The sequence below is a fragment of the Rhinatrema bivittatum genome, chromosome 1 (genome assembly GCF_901001135.1).
Source record: "Rhinatrema bivittatum chromosome 1, aRhiBiv1.1, whole genome shotgun sequence".
In the NCBI taxonomy this organism is placed as follows: domain Eukaryota; kingdom Metazoa; phylum Chordata; class Amphibia; order Gymnophiona; family Rhinatrematidae; genus Rhinatrema; species Rhinatrema bivittatum.
In genome coordinates, this window is record NC_042615.1 from 405,149,551 (window position 1) to 405,169,735 (window position 20,185).

Below are 20,185 nucleotides of genomic sequence, written 5' to 3' on the forward strand. Positions count from 1 at the left end.
AGTTTCGGAACCCCCTTCCGAAGCTCCGGACCTAATCCGAGAAATGGAGGAGGCCACCGGACATCTTACGAACAGTTTGAGGGATTTGAAGCGTCCTCGCACACCTCTGCAGCACGACGTATGGCCTGGCTTCAAGCAAGTTCCATCAGGGACGACGTACACGATAAATTGGCTAACTTACCCTGTACGGGAGACAATTTGCTTGGTGCCAGATTCCAGGAGATCGTAGCCCAACTTAAGCAACAGTCAGTGGCGGTCCAGTTGCTCACCGCTCCACAACCGTACTCCTCAAAGGGGTCGTCCCCGCCCACAGCGCCCATAAGCTCAATAGCCGGCGACCTCCAATAAACCGGCCTAGTCTTTTAACTATACTCACACTACCATCAGAGAAGGTGTTAGCAGGGGGCATACAGGCACACATCCAACATTGGCGGGACATCACGACGGATCATTGGGTGCTGGACATTGTTGTCTTGGCTACCGGATCCCCTTTCCCTTCCTACCTCAGCTCCCTCACTTATCAGTCAGAGGGACCAAGTCCAATCTCACCCTCTTGGAAAGAGAAGTTTCCACTCTGTTACAGCAAAGGGCGATTCAACGCATTCTTCCATCTCATCAGAATACAGGGTTCTACTCCCCCCCCCCCCCCCCCCCCCTACTTCCTCATACCCAAGAAATTGGGGGATCTCCGTCCCATCCTGGATCTCCGGGACCTCAACAAATACATTGCCAAAGAAATGTTCAAGATGATATCACTAAAGGCCATCTTACCTCTGATCCAACCCAATGCATGGATGTGTTCGATAGACCTCAAGAATGCATACACTTATATTCCAATGCATCCTTCCTCCTGGCAATACCTATCTTTCCGAGTCAACAGCCAGCACTTCCAATACAAGGTGCTCCCCTTTGGTCTCTCAACAGCACCCCGTGTGTTCACCAAGTGCATGGCAGTTGTGGTGGAGTTTCTCAGACAGCAAGGCATAATCGTATTCCCTTATCTCGACGATTGGCTAATTGTGGCTTCCACCCAAAGCACATTCTGCCAACACCTCCACGACATAATAACTTGCCTCAACAAATTGGGTCTAGTAGTCAACTACCAGAAATCCCACCTGCAACCGTCTCAACGACTTCAATTCATAGGGGCGTGCCTGGACACGGTCAAACAGTGTTCCTGCCACAGGTCAGATGATCCACCATGCGCCACCTCTTTCGACGTCTCAAGCTTACCCCATTCCCATCCGCCCGTCAGGTATTAACCATCCTGGGGCATATGGTGGCATCGATTCACACAGTGTCCAATACACGTCTCCATATGCGGCAGATTCAGTGGAATCTCAAGAGACAATGGAAACAACATTCACAGCAGTTGTCATACAAACTACGCTTAACGAAGGGCATGGTCCAAGAACTAGACTGGTGGCTACAACGCTCAACACTCACCAGGGGCGCTCCGTTTATCCTGCTCCTGCACAATGCAGTACTCACCACAGATGCCTCCTGCAAAGGATGGGGAGCACATCTCAACCACCTACAAACTGAGGGTCAATGGACCAGACAGGAGCAGTCCTACCAAATCAGCTTCCTGGAACTACAAGCGATACGATATGCCCTCAGAACCTTTGTTGCTCACCTACAAGGTCATCGGGTAATGGTGTATATGGGCAATCAAGTAGCCATGTTCTACATCAACAAACAAGGAGGATCAGGCTCTTGGAACCTGTGCAAAGAGGCCCTCACCATCTTCAAGTGGGCCAGCAGTCACTCCATTCAGTTACAAGCAACTTATCTACCCGGCATTGCCAACACTCAAGCAGACAAATTGAGTCTAGTGTTCCACCCACATGAATGGTCCCTCCATCACGATGTGACGGAAACCCTCTTCCACAAGTGGGGAAGACCCTCGATAGACCTCTTCGCCACTGAATTCAACCAGAAGGTGGCCCGCTTTTGCTCCGTGTGGCCCAGTCCCTGCAGGGATACCCAGGATGCTTTTCTCATACCATGGACAGAACCGCTGATGTGTGCATTTCCACGATTCCACGCATCACACGTACTCTACAAACGTGCATGCCGGACGGGGATCAACTAATTCTGGTGGCACCTGCATGGCCTCGACAGTCATTGTACACGCACCGCTGCAGCTACCGCAACGTGAAGACCTCCTGTCCCAAGAGCAGGGAACTCTGCTCCACTCGTCCCTGCATCTAACAGCTTGGAGGTTGAACAGATCTTTTTCTCTGAGCAAGATTTCTCCATCACAGTCCAGGACATAATGTTAGAATCCCGGAAACCATCCACCAGACGCAGTTATCAATTCAAGTGGCAGAGATATGCAACATGGTGCTGCTCCAAAGGTTTAGACCCGCTCACCTGTGCACCTGACAAGCTATTGGACTATTTACACACCTTGTATACCGCAGGTTTTGCCACTGCTTCAGTCAGGGTTCACCTAAGTGCCATTGCTGCCTTCCATAGACTCTGACAGCCAACCGATTTCACTACACTCATCGGTTTCTAGATTCATGCGAGGTCTAGTTCATCTTCGACCGCCATTCTCCAAGCCTCCAGTACCCTGGAATCTCAATTTGGTTCTGGAACAACTAATGTTACCACCATTTGAGCCAGTGGACTCGGCACATATTAAATACCTTACTTGGAAAGTAGTATTCTTAACATCGGTTATGTCGGCCAGACATCTAAGTGAATTACAGGCATTGATACATTATAGCCCGTATCTCCAGTTTTACCACCACAAGGTTCTTCTATGAACTCATCCCACTTTTCTACCGAGTTATCTCCCAGTTCCACCTCAACCAGTCCATTGAGCTCCCAACGTTTTGTCCAAAGCCTCTTCGCAACGAACAGGAGAAATTACTGCACACCTTGGACTGTAAAAGAGCATTGGCGTACTATAAGCAACGAACCAACTCGCAGACTAGACCTTCACAGCTCTTTGTCTCCTTCAACCCCAATGCTCCAGGTCTTCCAGTAGCCAAGCGTACGATCTCTAGCTGGATAACCCAGTGCACACAATTCTGTTACGAAAAGCGACAGTGCAAGCTGTCTTCTCAGCCCACCGCACATCAAACACATGCAGTGGCAACTTCCCTGGCTCGCCTTCGACACGTAGTGCCGCTGGACATCTGCAAAGCTGTCACATGGGCATCTCTTCATACTTTCACTTTCCATTACTGTCTGGATCAACAGACCACGGATGATGCTAAACTGGGAAGAATTCTTCTACAAACCTTATCCACAGAGTAACTGAGTAGACTGTCACTCATTTTTTATCACATTTCAAGGTTATTGGAGACTAATACATTTTCCTTCAGTGTGATGTGGAGCTTAGGATTCCCATGACAGCATGGCTAATTCAGCCCTGCTATCGACGGGGAAAAAGCAAGTTTGCTTACCGTAAACAGTGTTTCCGTAGATAGCAGGATGAATTAGCCATGCTGACCAGCCCACCTCCCTGAACAGTCGACTCCGCCTTACGACCACGCTTGCTTAATCACAGACTGAGGAGAGTCTATTCCAGCGCAGAAACTCATGCGCAGCCTCAGAGCAAAGCTCTGACATCACTTTGAAGCTCCGCCTCCCGGGCCTGATTGACAGTTCCCATGACAGCATGGCTAATTCATCCTGCTATCTACGGAAACACCGTTCACGGTAAGCAAACTTGCTTTTTCAGTTCTTTTAGCACTCCAGGTTATATATCGTCTGGTCTAAGTGATTTGCAGCAAAACACTGCACGGAGCAGCAGTAGCCACAGAGGCATTCACGGAGCGGGATGCCAGTGGCCAATGGTTGGTGTACCACCTTCACGGAGCGGAAGGATGGAGGGCTGCCATCTCCAAATTAAAAAAAAACAAAAAAAACAAACAAAAACAGGGATGGGTTCATGGGCTAAAGGTATTACCAATTATTAGGCTTATTCAATTACCAGTTATTAGGCATTTCAATATTAGATGATAGTTAATGTGACTTTGAAGGCATACTTCACTTTCAATGCATATCCAGCATAGCTCTCTGCTACAACGGCAGAGAGCTATGCTGCCGCTTAACCAACTAATCAAACTTAATATTTCACTTGGAAGCAGCTCCATCACTGCTCTCTACATTAATGGTGGGGGTGAAAGGGAAATAGAACCTAAGGTTAATAAGAGCCAAGATAAACAGATAAGTATGAGAAAAAAGAAGTGTGGAGCTTGCTGGGCAGACTGGATGGACCGATTGGTCGTCTTCTGCCGTCATTTTCTATGTTTCTATGTTTCATTTTCATTTTCTATTTGCTACTGTTTAGTCTGTTTGCCCTTGTACATTTTTCCAGGTTCTCTGAGATTTGTTTCAATTCCTCCTGAATCAACCCCCTTTAAATCTCACTTCTGGTATGGATATCTGCCTTATATTCTCGGTAAAGACTGATGCAAAAAATTCATTTATTCTCATAACCTTGTCCTCCCTTATCGCCCCTTTTACCCCTTGATCATCTAATAGTCCAGTCTTTGCCTTCCTTATCAATGCTTTGCATCAAACCTGTCAGTGCTTATGCTGTTTCCTGTTTTCTTCATTCGGATCCCTTTTCCATTTTTTTTTTAAATGTTCTTTTGACTAGAATAGCCTCACTTCACCTTTTAAGCATGCTGGCAAAAGTTTGGCCTTCCTTCCATTATTTTTTTTTTTTTAATTTATTTATCATGATGTAATAATTAATGCAAAAGAAAACCTTTGCATAGCAAAACAAGATATACATTGACAAGATTACATAATTGCATTTTGCATTTCACAACTTCCAAAGTAAATCAAAATGTATGATTCTTAATCTTATCTCTGTATCTTTCTTACGTAGGCAACATGGAGAGGACAGAAATTAAGGAGAACTTTAAGAAAATAAACTAAGCAATTAACATAAGGCTGTCTGATATCTCAGATACATATGTTATAGACCCCCACCTATCTCATGCAGGTTCTTGCTCTCGTGACTCGAGAAAAGCCTGTAGCTGTTCCGGGCTGAAAAAATGTGTTCCCAGAGAGTTTTATAACGCATTTACAGGGATATCGTAAAATATAGGTACCCCCTAATGCCAAAACCTCTGCATACATGGAAATAAATCTTTTCCTTCGCATTTGCTTGGATTTAGCTAAATCCGGAAAAATCCGAACCTCACCACCAAGAATAAAGATTTAATATTCTTGAAATAATTCTTCATAATTATTCCTAAGTCATTTTCAGAGAAAAAGGTAATAAACAAAGCAGACCTCTCAATTACTTCAACCCCAGAAGTTTCAAGGAAATTAGAAAGATTAGTCATATCTAACCCTAAACTATTGATTTATTTTATTTATTTAAACTTTTTTATATACCGGCATTAGTTGTGGACATCATGCCGGTTTACAGTAGAACGGGTTAAGCTTAGAAATTACATTTTAACAGGGGGTTCAAAACTGGTGAGGAGAGAGAGTATAACAAAACATAGTTCCTCAATGTGAGGAAAAAATGAGTAGACGCAAAGTGGTCTACTTTGGAAACGGAGTGATGGCCTTTTATTCTGGGTAAGCTTGCTTGAACAACCATGTTTTCAATTTCTTTTTGAAGTTGTTCATGCATGGTTCGAGGTGTAGGTCCGGCGGTAGTGTGTTCCAATGGGTTGGACCTGCGATCGAGAGCGCACGGTCGCATGTGGAGGAGAGGTGGGCTGTTTTAAGGGAGGGCACAAGTAGGGTGCCTGTTTTGGCTGTTCTGGTAGGTCGGCTGGACTTGGGAGTTGTGAAAGGGAAATCTAACCAGTTGGAGTTGTGGGTGTGAATTGCTTTGTGAATTATGGTGAGGGTTTTATAGATAATGCGTGAGACTATGGGGAGCCAGTGTAGGTCTCTGAGGATGGGAGTAATGTGATCATATTTACGGGAGTTTGCAATGAGTCTCGCTGTCGCATGTTGTAACATTTGTAGGGGTTTAATGGTAGAGTAGGGGAGCCCTATGAGTAAGGCATTGCAGTAGTCTAGTTTGGATGTGATAGTGGCCTGGATAACTGTGCGGAAATCTTGGGTGTGTTGGAGAGGTCTGACTTTTTTAAGCACATTGAGTTTGAAAAAGCAGGCTTTGAGTATGGAATTTACGTAGTTCTTCATACTTAATTGATGGTCAAGGAGAACTCCCAAGGTCTCTCACAAAGGGTTGTGCTGAGGGAAGGTTGAGTTTGGTAGTATTAGACGGAAGAGGGGAAGAGGATGAGTGAGGGGAGATGAGTAGGAGTTCAGTTTTGTTCGTATTGAGGGCAAGGTGGAGGTTAGTGAGGAGGGAGTTAATGGCTGTAAGGCATTTCTCCCAATGTTCTAGGGCGTCAGAGATAGAGTTCTGTATGGGGATGATGATCTGAACATCATCAGCGTAAAGGTAGAACTTAAGTTTGAGGTCAGAGAGGAGATGGCATAGGGGGGTGATGTAAATGTTGAAGAGGGTGGAAGAAAGTGAAGAGCCTTGGGGGACTCCCTGCTGGAGGGGTTGTGGGGTGGATGTGGAGTTCCCGATTTTAACGGAGAACTTTCTGTTAGAAAGGAAGGATTTAAACCAGGCAAGAGCTAGATCTGAGATGCCAATGTTTTCCAGACGTGTTAGTAGATGATGGTGGCTAATAGTGTTGAAGGCTTCTGAAATGTCGAGGAGGGCAAGGAGGTAGCTGTGGCCTTGACCCATGCCTCGGAGGAGATGGTCAGAAAGGGAGAGAAATAAGGATTCAGTGTTAGTGTTTCCGGAATCCAAATTGTGATGGGTGGAGGATCAGATGGTCTTCGAAATACTCCATGAGTTGAGAGTTGACAACTCTTTCCAATAGCTTGGCAATGAAGGGGAGGTTGGAGATTGGGTGGAAGTTAGAGGGATCTTTAGGGTCAAGAGAGGGTTTCTTGAGGAGGGGTCTGACTACTGCATGCTTGAGTGCATCTGGGACAGACCCGTGTGCAATAGAGCAGTTGATATCATCTGCTATGGCTTTGACTATTGCATCAGGAATAGCTAGTAGTGTTTTGGAGGGTATAAGGTCTTCAGGATGGGAAGAGGGTTTGAGCTTTTTGAGGATGGATTGGATTTCTATGGTGGAGGTAAAGTCAAGAGCGGGCATTGAAGGTTGAGTGGGGGTAGGGGGAGCAGGCAGGATGGGTGAGGGACTGTTCGAATGGAGGGGGAATCTCTTTAGGAGGGTTGCGATTTTGTTGAAGTAGTTGGCTAGTTCCTCGCATTTGGCGGAGGCATCGTATTCAGGTGTAGTCGGAGGGATGGGAGTGGTAAGACTAGAGACATAGGAAAAGAGTATTTTGGGGTTGAATCTGAGGTCATGGATTTTTTTTGCGTAATCTCGTTTATGTTTTTGGGTGGAGAGTCTGTAGCTGTGCAGAGCTGATTTGTAGCTGGTGGAATTTTGAGGGGTCTGGTCTTTGCGCCATTGTCTCTCCTTTTGCCTTAGAGTAGTTTTTAAGGTTCTAAGTTCTGGAGTGTACCATGGGTTGGTGGGTTTTGAGGAGTTCCTTATGACTTTTTTGGAGACTGGGCAGAGTTTATTGGCGATGTCTCCTGTGATGTTATTCCAGGATGCTAGTGCTGTTTCCGGATCTGAGCAATTTAAGTTAGGTAGTGAGGTGGATAGTGCGTTTGCAAGGTCAGTACTAGGGCAGATTTTTCTGAATGTTATTTATTTATTTATTTATTTATTTTATTTATTTAATTTCTTTTCCTATACCGATGCTCAAGACTAGGTCTTATCGTACCGGTTTACAATGTAACTGAGGGGAAACCAATTAACATCAAGGTAGAAAGTAAAGTTACATTAAACAGGGAGCATAAAACCTGGGCAATGGAAGACAGTGCAGAGTTTAAACTAAGAAACATAATGTTATGGTCTTACTATTATTGTTGTTGCTAGGGGGAGGGGTGTTGATAGAGAAAAGGCCTTCTATCAGGAAGTGGTCAGACCATGGTATGGGGGTGGAGGTAGGTTGGTTGGTGGCACGGACAGCAGAGTTGACAAACATTAAGTCTAAAGTGTGTCCGGCTTTGTGTGTGGGGGATGTTATGATTTGCTGGAATCCTAAAGCTTGTAGGGATTGTAGTAAGGATTCGCATGAAGCAGTTTGGGGGACTGAGTCAACATGGAGGTTAAAATCTCCAAGGATGAGGGAGGGGATGTCAGGTTTTATCCAATCTACAATGAATTTGATTAGGGGAGAAGGGTTAGCTTCTAAGCATGTGGGAGGGGCATATATCAAACAGATTTGCAGGGTGGCTGACCTGAAGAGGCCTATTTCTAGCCTGGGCGGTGTGGCTGTGGGAATGGGTTTGAGGTTTAGGCATTTCTTGGCAGCTAACAAGAGGCCGCCTCTTTTTTTTGGGTCTGTGGATAGAGAAGAATTCATAAGAGGAGGTGGGGAGTTGGTTAATGAGGACAGTATCAGAGTTTTTAAGCCACGTCTCAGTAACTGCACAGATGTCGGGCTTGCAGTCGATGAGAAGGTCATTAAGAATGGGTGTCTTTTTGGATAGGGATTGTGCATTGAAGAGTATTATAGAGAGGGTGGTGAGGCCGAGGAGTTGAGTCAGAGGAGAGATTAGAATGGGGAGATTAGAACTAGGCAATATAGGCATGCTTTTTTGAGGCAAGAAGAATATTTTCTTTAAAGAAGGAACTTTATCTGGAGGCAATTTGAGGATCTCTATCACATATTTTTTAAAAGTCTGAAACGGTAGTTCTCCCATCACTTTGGGAAAATTAAGGATTCTCAAATTTAAGTGTCTTAAATAATTTTCAACAGACTCAAGCCTTCTCATTGACGATAGTCTTTCATTCACAGTAACCACACTTAAATCTTGTAATTTTTGAACTTCTTTGGTTACCTTCTCCATAGCGTTCTTTTGATCCATCTTGGTTATGGTCTGATTCAAATTTATGAAATCACCACATAGAAGCTCTGTATCCTCACCCAATAATTAAATCAATCTAAACAGAGAGGATATATTCAATGTATTTTATCCTATTTTTGTTACTATTTTAATGTTTTAATAACAAATTAACAGGAACAACACCATCAGTAATAGTGCAACTGTAGTCTAATCTACCGCCTCTCGCCACGCAATGGGCCGCAGGCAATTTCAGCAGTTTGTCAAGCACTCTGTTTTTAATCATTTGATGTTGTTCCTCATTTTACTCATAACATTTTATTCAATTTAATTTAATTTAAAATGTTTTTATTTTTTACCCCAAAACCAAAAATACTATTGTGTACTGAATCCTAAAATGTATAATTTAATGTCACTAATAACACTACATTTTGATATCATTCAATCCTAAGATTTATATATTCAACCGCCCTATAGATTTTACTTCCAAAAACTGTCACTATCACAATCGCTGTAGATTTTTAGCATATCGTTTTAGTCCTGAAGTATGTATACTTAGCCCCACTGTAGTTGTTAATTCAAAACTGTCCCGACATGGGCCATGTTTCGACTGTTTCCAGTCTTCTTCAGGGGATGCCTTGTATCTTAATCTCAGTTTCAAATTTTATTTTGCCTTTCCAGCGCTTTAATCAATCAATTTGACCTAGGACATATGAAACATTAAAAAGAGCATTAAAAGAATCTCACCACCACCACACGTATCACTACACACTTCCCACTACACATACCATCTTCAAATACTCTTTATCCCCTTTAATTTTGCAGATGACATAACTGTCCCTAATAAAGAAGGAAGAAACATTGGGAGCAATAGGACACTATCCGTGCAACAGGTGTTCTGTGTGTGAACAGTCCTTTAGTGGACAGATTCTACCGTTTTTCAAAGGGGGCACGTTTAGATTAAGGGCCTATACTGATTGTTCCGCAGTGGGGGTTATTTATGGCATTTGGTGCCCATGCCCTTTACTTTATATCGGCAAGACCAAGAGATGTTTACGAACGAGAATGGTGGAGCATAAAAGCTCCATAGTGAGACAAAGAATTGAAGCGCCGCTGGTCCAACACTGTATAATGCTAGCGCATGAGTTTTCCGATCTCAGATTTGCGGTTATAGAACAACCGAAGCACCCACAGAGAGGTGGAAATTTTGATACAATTCTTCTGCAAAAGGAACAAAAATGGATCTATTTCAAGACAGTGACCCCTAGTGGGTTAAATAAAGAGATTGACTGGTCGGTATTTTAAGTAAAGTTTTTTGAAGAGTCGTCCCTTTAAAGTTGATTGACAGCTGGTAGTTCCGGAGGAGTATCTACAAAAAGTTAGGCAGGAAGTGGAGACACAGATTTGAACGCCGAGGTGCCATTACTGCAAAAGTGTAAAACTGGCAGAACTTAACTTGTGAGTAGAAAAAATGTTTTGAGGGTAGGAAAAATGTTTTGAAGATAGGAATTTATAGTGATAAAGGGGATAAAGAGTATTTGAAGATGGTGTGTGTAGTGATACGTGTGGTGGTGGTGAGATTCTTTTAATGCTCTTTTTAATGTTTCATATGTCCTAGGTCAAATTGATTGATTAAAGCGCTGGAAAGGCAAAATAAAATTTGAAACTGAGATTAAGATACAAGGCATCCCCTGAAGAAGACTGGAAACAGTCGAAACATGGCCCATGTCGGGACAGTTTTGAATTAACAACTACAGTGGGGCTAAGAATACATACTTTGGGACTAAAACGATATGCTAAAAATCTACAGCGATTGTGATAGTGACAGTTTTTGGAAGTAAAATCTATAGGGCGGTTGAATATATAAATCTTAGGATTGAATGATATCAAAATGTAGTGTTATTAGTGACATTAAATTATATATTTTAGGATTCAGTACACAATAGTATTTTTGGTTTTGGGGTAAAAAATAAATGTTTTTAAATTGAATAAAATGTTATGAGTAAAATGAGGAACAACATCAAATGATTAAAAACAGAGTGCTTGACAAACTGCTGAAATTGCCTGCGGCCCATTGCGTGGCGAGAGGTGGTGGATTAGTCTACAGTTGCACTATTACTGATGGTGGTGTTCCTGTTAATTTGTTATTAAAACATTAAAATAGTAACAAAAATAGGATAAAATACATTGAATATATCCTCTCTGTTTAGATTGATCTGATTCAAATTTATCCATTCGTTTTTTAACTAACTCCAGCCTGAAGGCTTGTTCGAGTTTCATCGCATTCCCTGCAACCAAGTCCCAGAGGGACTCGCGTGTTACCACCGCTGGTTTTGTAATTTTCCTCGGGGTAAAGGAGCCAAACCATTGTCCTTCTCCGGCATTATTGCCGGTCGGTTACCACACCTCTGAGTTCTCCCTCCTCCGACTCTCTCTCCAAGGACTTGCCAGCTCTTCCCTCTGTCCTGCCGCCAGCGGCGCCTCCCATCTGAAAAAGTCGACGTTTTCTCCCATCGACGTCCCAGCAACTGTTGGTTTGGGCAGTGGAACAGTCTGCAGCGGCGTCCTGGGGTCCGGAGGCGACCAAGATAGTTCCCCGGGTGAGTAAAGGGCTCCTTACCCCTTCTCTCCAAAAGGGCTAGACGTCCTCGATACTGAGATTTGGGTCGCATGTTGCAATATCAAACGCTGCCCCTCTGGGTTCTCAGATACGGGAGGAAAAACTCTAATCTTCCCCTTTCTTTTATGAGGCATTTTCAGAGGAAACAGCTAATAGAGGAAACACAGAAATGGAGGAGCTCAACATGCGACCTCTCTGGCAGCCATCTTGTTTCCTCTCCTTCCACCATTTTTAATGCCTTGAATATTAATGGTCTTGGCTTCCAAGAAAGTATATTTTTAAACATCTATTCCTGATGTAAAGTCTTGAGCTTTGCAGCTGCTCCTTTCATTTTTTTTCCTAACTTTTTTTTTTCTCATTTTATCACTTTTAAAAGTTAAATGCTATTGCAGTAGGTTTCTTTAGTGTCCTCTCTCCAGTTATCAAGTCAGTTTTGATCATGTTATGATCACTATTGTCAAGTGGCCCTAACACTACTACTTCTTGCACCAAATCATGCATTCCACTAAGGATTAGGTCTAAAATAGCTTCCCTCTTTGGTTCTCTTACAAGCTGCTCCATCAGTCATTTAATTCATACAGAAACTTTACCATCTCAGCATGCCCTAATGTGATGTCTACCCTGTCTGTATTGGGGTAATTGAAATTTCTCCCAGGACAAGCAGGATGGTAGTCCTCACATATGGGTGACATCACTGGATGGAGCCCTATCACGGAAAACTTTTCTGTCAAAGTTTCTAGAAAGCTTTCACTGGCACACTGAGTGCATTGAGCATGCTATGATCCCTGTGTCCACAGGGATCATAGCATGCTCAATGCTTTTTTCCGTGATGCAGTTTGCCTCGCGTTTAGAAGCTCTAAGATTTTTATCACAACTTTTCCCCACGGAAACACTTGAAGCTTTACTTCACAAATAATTTTTCCCTACACAGGTCTCCCTTTGTGTACATTTCATCAACACTCGAAGAGTACTATGCCCTGATTTTCGGTCTGTTCCTGTCACCTCACTATCTGTTTCCCTGGGTTACCAACCGAATTGCGGCCACCTTTTTCATGTAGATAAGCAACTGAATTAGCCATGCTGTATGGGTATGTCCTCTGTGCCACTAGGTGGTAGAGCTCTCAGTCTAGCAAAGTCTTTTAGCTAGGGGCTCCCCCCCTCCTGTATCCTGACAGGGTTACCTCAGGCTCCTCAGTCCAAATTTTTTTTTTTTCCACACAACAGTGTGCGCGGAGCTCTCTACTTCTCTCCAACTTAAGAAATATGACATTTTATATAGAATTCTTAAACGGAAGAAAGGAAACAAGAAAAAAATATTAAAAAAGAAATTCTCAGCAGTCTGCCCAAGAAATTGTCTAAAACATCTCTGGGCACCCCCTCCCCCTCCCAGACGATTGCTACCTCAACTAACCTCCTCTGTTAACCCCCCGCCCCCCCCAGTTTACAGGGCGAACAATGAGTAGAAGCCGAGGGAGGGGCGCAGGAAAATGATGTCTGGGCTGACTACTGGTGGCTTCAGAATAACCATGGCGGCCTTTAAAAAAAAAACACAAAACAAAAAATCCCCAAAAACTAAATAACAAGAACGGCCCCTCAAACCAGTGCGAAGCCTACAAATAGGCATTCAAAAATAAATAAATAACGGAATAAAATATAAATAAATAAAAAGAAAACATACTGACGAAGATGGCCATACTGGAGCCAAGTTCGTCCTTGAGCATGTATACCACGTACGCAGTTAATAACCACCAGTTGCATTCCACGTTCACGTATGTGACAGCTGAGCATGTTAAAGATTTGGAGGTTCCTACTGAATCAATACCCTAACACAACTCCCAGAGGACACCATTTCTGGAAGATCCCTGGAAGACTCCTCTTGTTGGACCCTCCAACATTTTTCTAACCGACTTGATGTTAAGATGAAAGATTCATCTTTCCACACTATCACTCCAGTAACCAATTCGCCTGCCCACAGGTCAGTCTCATAACACACTCACTGATATTCTCAGGTACTTGTAGCTTCACGACAGCCTTCCACACGTAAATCTTACCATTCGAAATGGTCAAGTTTTACCACATGGTGTGCACAAAAAGGTATTTGCCCCTTTTTTTCTGCACCATTCCATCTCTATTAGGCTACCCAGGATACATACATACATCAACCGACAGGGCGGAACCAGAAGCCAACAGGTGTCCCTAGAGATAACCCCGCTGATGGCTTGGGCAGAGGCAAATCTCCAGGACATCTCCGCCGTCCACATTGCCGGAAGGGACAACACCGCGGCAGACTTCCTCAGCAGGGAAAGCCTAAATCCGGGAGAATGGCAGCTGTCCCCCACAGCTTTCCAGATTGATCGTGGATCAGTGGGGGATTCCGGACATGGACCTATTAGCGGACAGGTCCAATGCGCAAGTACCCAGATACTTCAGCCGCAAGCGAGATCCGTTCTCTCACGAGATCGACGCCCTGGTTCAGCCATGGCCTCCAGGGACTCTGCTATACGCCTTTCCTCCGTGGCCCCTGCTGGGCGCTCTTCTTCACAAGATTCAGAAACAGAGGCCTAGTTCTTCAAGTGGCACCAGACTGGCCAAGAAGACCTTGGTACGCGGACATGAAAAGACTACTGGCGGGGGAGCCTCTTCCCCTGCTTCGTCAAGGCCCCATCCTACACGAGAATCCGGCTCAATTCTCTCTTACGGTCTGGCCATTGAGAGGGCTAGACTGAAGAAAAGAGGTTACTCTGAGCCGGTAATAGATACACTCCTCCGAGCCCGCAAGTTTTCCACATCCCTTACTTACATATGGATCTGGAGAGTATTTGAAGCCTGGTGCGACACTCTTGGCACCGATCCACATGCGACCACAATCCCTATTGTTCTGGATTTCCTGCAGGATGGGCTTCAGAAGGGTCTCTCCCTAAGCTCCATCAAGGTCCAGGTGGCTGCGCTGTCTTGCTACGGTCCCAGGAGGGATGGCAAGACCATTTCCACACACCCAGATGTTTCCCGCTTCCTGAAAGGTGTCAAGCACATTCATCTGCCACTGAAGTGGCCAGTACCCCTGTGGAACCTCAACATAGTTTTGGATTTCCTCGCGGGATCCACCTTCAGACCCCTTCGGGGTCTGTCTCTCCGCTCCCTAACTTTGAAGATGGTGTTCTTGCTGGCGGTGTGTTCAGCACGCCGCATCTCAGAGCTACAAGCATTGTCCTGCCGTGATCCCTTTCTCAGAATCACTCCAGAGGCTATCCATCTTTGCACGGTTCCCTCCTTTTTACCTAAAGTGGTCTCACAATTTCACCCCAACCAAACCATATCTTTGCCAACTACGGCGGGTTTGAAGAAATCGGAAGAAGGGCATTTGTTACGCCATCTCGACATCGGCAGATTGCTGCCCAGATACCTGGAAATGACAGAAGCAGTACGAAAGACGGACCATCTGTTCATCCTTCACAGCGGGAAGAAGCAAGGGGAAGCGGCCTCTCGGCCGACCATAGCCCGTTGGATCAAAGAAGTTATCAGAGCGGCCTATGTAGAGTCCGGAAAGTCACCACCTTTACAGGTCAAGCATTCTACCAGAGCGCAAGCAGCATCTTGGGCAGAATCTAGGATGCTATCGCCCGCAGAAATATGTAAAGCGGCGACATGGTCCTCCCTCCATACCTTTTCCAGATTTTACCATCTGGATGTCCAGGCCAGGGAGGACACAGCGTTTGCGAGGGCGGTCCTCAGGCAGCCTCCCGCCCAGTCCGGGAGTAAAGCTTTTGTACATCCCATTCGTTCTGAGTCCATCTGGCTACATGCTAGGAAATGTTGAGATTACTTACCTGATAATCTCCTTTTCCTTAGTGTAGACAGATGGACTCAGCATCCCGCCCGGCTGCCGGTATACATGGGTTTCACCGATTCATGGTAAGCCATGTCCTTTTCTTACATAAGAGCGTCCACTCTACCAGGTGTCAACGCCTTCCAGTTGGAAGCGCTGGCGGTCTCCAGCTACTGTCAATCGGTCAGGGGAATCCTGTTTCATTATTCATTGATCGTCAGTACACATATATCCATACAGCTTTTGCAAGGAAGATTACAGAGTTGCTCCACTTCCTGTGGGGGTATATGTACCCGTGCTGACGTCAGATCCGTCTCCAACTGCTAGCACGAGCACACTATACCCCATTCGTTCTGAGTCCATCTGTCTACACTAAGGAAAAGGAGATTATCAGGTAAGTAATCTCAACATTCCGTAGTAGGGCAAAAAGATACGGCCAATGCACCATATCAAAGGCTTTATCGGCATCCACCGAGAGAGCAACTGCAGATCTGTTGTGTTTAACCCAGCATAGTAAGTCCAGTAATTTTGTGAACATTATCACTCGCTTGCTGCCCCGGAATAAAACCTGCCTGGTCAGGGTGAATCACATTGGCAATAAAGCCATTTAAACGGGTTGCCAAAACTTTAGCCAAGATTTTTCAGGTCGATATTTATTAAAGAAATCTGCCGATAGGACCCGCACACAGTGGCGTGTCTGCCGGGTTTGGTATCGTAATACCAGCCATATTAGCGGCAGCAGACAGCGAGTATCCAGCTTTTAAACCCTGAAAGAATTGCACCAAGACTGGGACCAATTGAGGTGCAAATTTTTTGTAAAATCTGCCACTGTACCCATCTAGGCCTGGTGATTTTCCAGGTTTCAAAGATTTGATAGCCGCCATGATTTCTATCTCTGATATATCCTTATTCAATAAATGGCGCTGTGATTCTTCCAACCCCGAAATTTGAGAGGCCTCCAAATAGGTGTCGATATCCCCACTGTCAATACCGGCATCTGCCGCGTACAACTCAAAGTAAAATTGATGGAGTCGCTGCCGAATAGATCAGTTAACATGTCTCCCTCTTTGCTTTTTATCTTAACCAAGTTTGGGCCAACACCTTCTCAGCCTTATTACCCCCCCTCGAAATATTTTTGTTGTGTCTGTTCCAATTGATGGGCAATTGTCAAGGCATCCAAAGATGCAATGTGGGATCATATATCATCTATCTGAGCAGTAGCTACCCGGGGTGAGGGCATGGCCTTATGGGCTCGCTCTAGGTCCTTTAGTTGTAATAGAAGAATGGCCTGTGTAGCCTCACGTTGCTTTTTGAGGTATGTCGCCCTAGCAATAAATTTACCCCTTAAGTATGCTTTCAAACATTCCCAGAGCACTACTGGATTCACTTCCCCTGAAGCATTATGTACCAGATAATCCTGGATATCAGACTCCACTTGAGCAACATAGGGTCATCTAGAAGAGAATTGTTAAATCTCCAGAATCGAGTACCTCTGTCATAATCTTGGATCTGGAGAGTAAACCTTAGGGGGGCATGGTCCGACCACAGGATAGGTTCTATATCCACTGCCTGAACTCTGGGTAGTAAACATGCACTTCCCAAAATCATATCAATCCTAGAGTAACTACCATGAGGAGAAGAGGAGAAAGTATAGTTCCGGGACTTTGGAAATCTAGACCTCCAGATATCTTTTAGCCTCTGACTGCGCATGAAAGATTTTAAAGCCTTTCTGGCCTGTTTAGGGTCTGAGCTGTGACCTGTAGAAGTATCCACACTGGGATTAAGAGTTAAATTAAAATCACCTCCCATGATTAACTGGCCCTCCAGCCTAGGAGAGTCTGATGCCAAGACTGGTAGAATTCAGCCTTATGGGAAGTAGGACTGTAAATAGAAACCAGAGGGAAAAAGTCATCCCCCCCCCCCCCCCCCCCAACACACACACAGATATTTTAACCAGTAGTAATCTACCAGTAGGATCTGCATACATCTTTTAGTTCAAATTGTAAATCTTTATGTATCAAGATCCCTACCCCGGAGTATTTAGACTGGACAGTAGCCGCAGCCCAATACTGGTGAGGAAATTTTAGAATTACACATCAGATGTTGGTAGCACTTCCTCAAGTGAGTCTCTTGAAGCAGGACCACATCTACTTGCAGTCTGAGTTCTTTGAACAGCAAGCTCCTCTTTCTGGGGGTATTCAGGCCTTTAACATTCAGGGAGAAAATTTTAAAGGTAGCCATCATAAACAGACATCCCTCTCCTTCTCCTGGTAAGCCCTCGAGTAAGGGTACAGAATGGCAAAAAATACCCAACCCAACACATGTAACAGCAATAGCGTATCAATAACATTAACATCCCCCAAAACCGGGAACACTATCATCGTGCTCCTGAAAACCATGGAGGAAGTCTCACAACACCTTATAACACCCGTTGCTTATTAACATGTCAAAAAGTGTCTTTCTTTGTAAGAACCAGCAAAAACAGAACCATGAAATAGAGCTCAAAAGGAAACAGGAAAAATCATGTAGTAACCGACCAGCTGACGGGCCAGACATAGCAGAACATGTTAACAGAACCAGAAACTGAGATAGTATGGTCTATCACTCTGGGGCTTCTCCACTCTCGCTATCCACTTGGTTCCTCTGAAGCCGTCGTCTGCCTTTAGGAACCAGTTGCCAGCGGGGCTGCTGCATAGCCGTTGTGAGCGAGGCACCATTCGCCTTTGATAATGGTTGTGGAATCTCCACGCTGAGTCCTACCTCCTTCAGCAGCTTCCTGAACTGATTTGATTCTGTGGGTTACTCCTTGAACCGAGAAGGACAGTCCTCCAGGGAAAAGCCATCTCTAACGAATATGCGCCTCAGTCAGCTTAGAGGTGATACAGCGGAACTCCTGACGTCTTTTCAGAGAAGCGGAGGAAAGATCAGCAAAAATAGCAATTTCATGGCCTTCCCATAGCCATGTGCGCTACCGCCGAGCAGCATTAAAGATCTTTTCTTTAAGAGTATAAGAGTAGTAGCAGACCACTATGTCTCTAGGCTTGTTCGTAATACGAGGTCCTAGATTCCTGTGGGCCCTTTCGATACGGATAGGCTGAGCAGGGGGGTCTTCAGTCGAGGTACACTCTCTCAGAAAGAAAAGTGAGATTTTAACCACTACTTTAGCACAACCTGAGAACTCCTCTGTTTCTGGCACACCCTGTATTCTAATATTGTTGCAGCAACTGGAATTTTCAACGTCTTCTAGTTTCTCAGCCAGATTGCTACAGGTTTCCTGCAACGTTTGGTCTTTCTGCAGAGCTAGCCACCCCTCTCCGTGAGAATCAAGCCGAATCTCGGCCTCATCAACTCGGCGGCCCAACGCAGCATTATCTTTTCGCAGCTCAGCTACTAAAGCAGCCACCTTCGCCTTGTAGGTTTTTATGTCCTGCCGTAGCTCCACAAACCACCCCCTCATTTCTGTTCGGGTGGGGTATTCATCACCCAGATTGTGCTGATCACCATTTCCTCCCTCATTTGCCGCGAGTGAGTCCTCCGACGCCATGGTTGATGGTCAGGGGTCAGCATAGTCTCTGCCGTGGATGAAGGAGAACTTGCTTAAATCCGCGGTTTTCCTCCTGGTGGCCATCTCCCGCTGATGAAAGGGTATTCAGAAGCAGATATGAATAATTTTTCGGCGCAATTATGCTAGAAAGACGTGCAATTAGCCTGGGGTACTTGGGGAGCAACGGAGCTGAGCTGCTCACATGAGGAGTGATGTCATTTCCTCTTCATCCTGTTTTGACTTTTACCTTAACATATAGCACCACTCCTCTACCAATCTGATCCATCCTATCATTGAAATATAATTTGTACCCTGAAATCAGTGTCCAATTGGTTGTCTTCCTTCTAGTTCTCTTGAGATGCCAATATCTACCTCTTCATTCAGTGCTCTGCATTCTAACTCTCCCATCTTATTTTTTAGACTTCTGGCATTTATATATAGGTATTTCAAAGTATTTACTGGATTTTGTTTGTACTAATAATCTGTCAGTTTAACGGGGTAATTTGGAATCTGTATGCTTTTTACTTAAAGGCATCTGGGCTACTTTAGCATTTATTGCAACCTCACTACTGGCATGCCCTAGCTTCCTGTTTTCAGGCCAATTCAGTAAAGTCCACGGGAGAGCGGATGAACGCCTGCTCTCCCGGCGCGCGCACCGGCCCCTTGCCGGTGCGCGCGCTAGGGACACTAGTGCCTCCTTTTAGCCTGGAGCGGCGGCTGTCAGCGGGTTTGACAGCCGATGCTCAATTTTGCCGGCGTCTGTTCTCGAGCCCACTGACAGCCATGGGCTCGGAAACCGGATGCCGGCAAAATTGAGCGTCCAGTTTTCGGACCGACAGCCGTGGGCCGAATTCAAATTTTTTTTAACTTTTTTTTTACTCTTCGGGACCTCAGACTTAATATCACCATGATATTAAGTCTGAGGGTGCACAGAAAAGCAGTTTTTACTGCTTTTCTGTGCACCATTGGGTCGGTGCTAATTTCTGAAAGTAAAATGTGCGGCTTGGCTGCACATTTTACTTTCTGTATCCCGCGCGCATACCTAATAGGGCCATCAACATGCATGTTGAGGGCGCTATTAGGTGCCACGGGTTGGACTGAATAAGGGGTAAGGGAAAACGCGCGTCCAATAGCAGGCTAACAATGCGCTCCGTGGAGCGCACTGTACTGTATCGGCCTGTTAGTATCATTCAACGATGCATTATTCTGAACTATGCACTTCTGGGTGACTCTCAGCTTTCCCCTATCATCTACATCTCAAAACATGGCTTTTTATCAAAGCTTTCCCCCAACAAATAC

At 44.9% G+C, this 20,185-nt stretch overlaps 1 protein-coding gene across 5 annotated transcripts in view; it reads left to right on the plus strand.

The window, feature by feature from the left end:
- ERI1 (exoribonuclease 1) overlaps nucleotides 1-20,185 on the plus strand; it is a 308,911-nt gene that overhangs the window by 54,257 nt on the left and 234,469 nt on the right. The gene's annotated exons all lie outside the window — the stretch shown is intronic.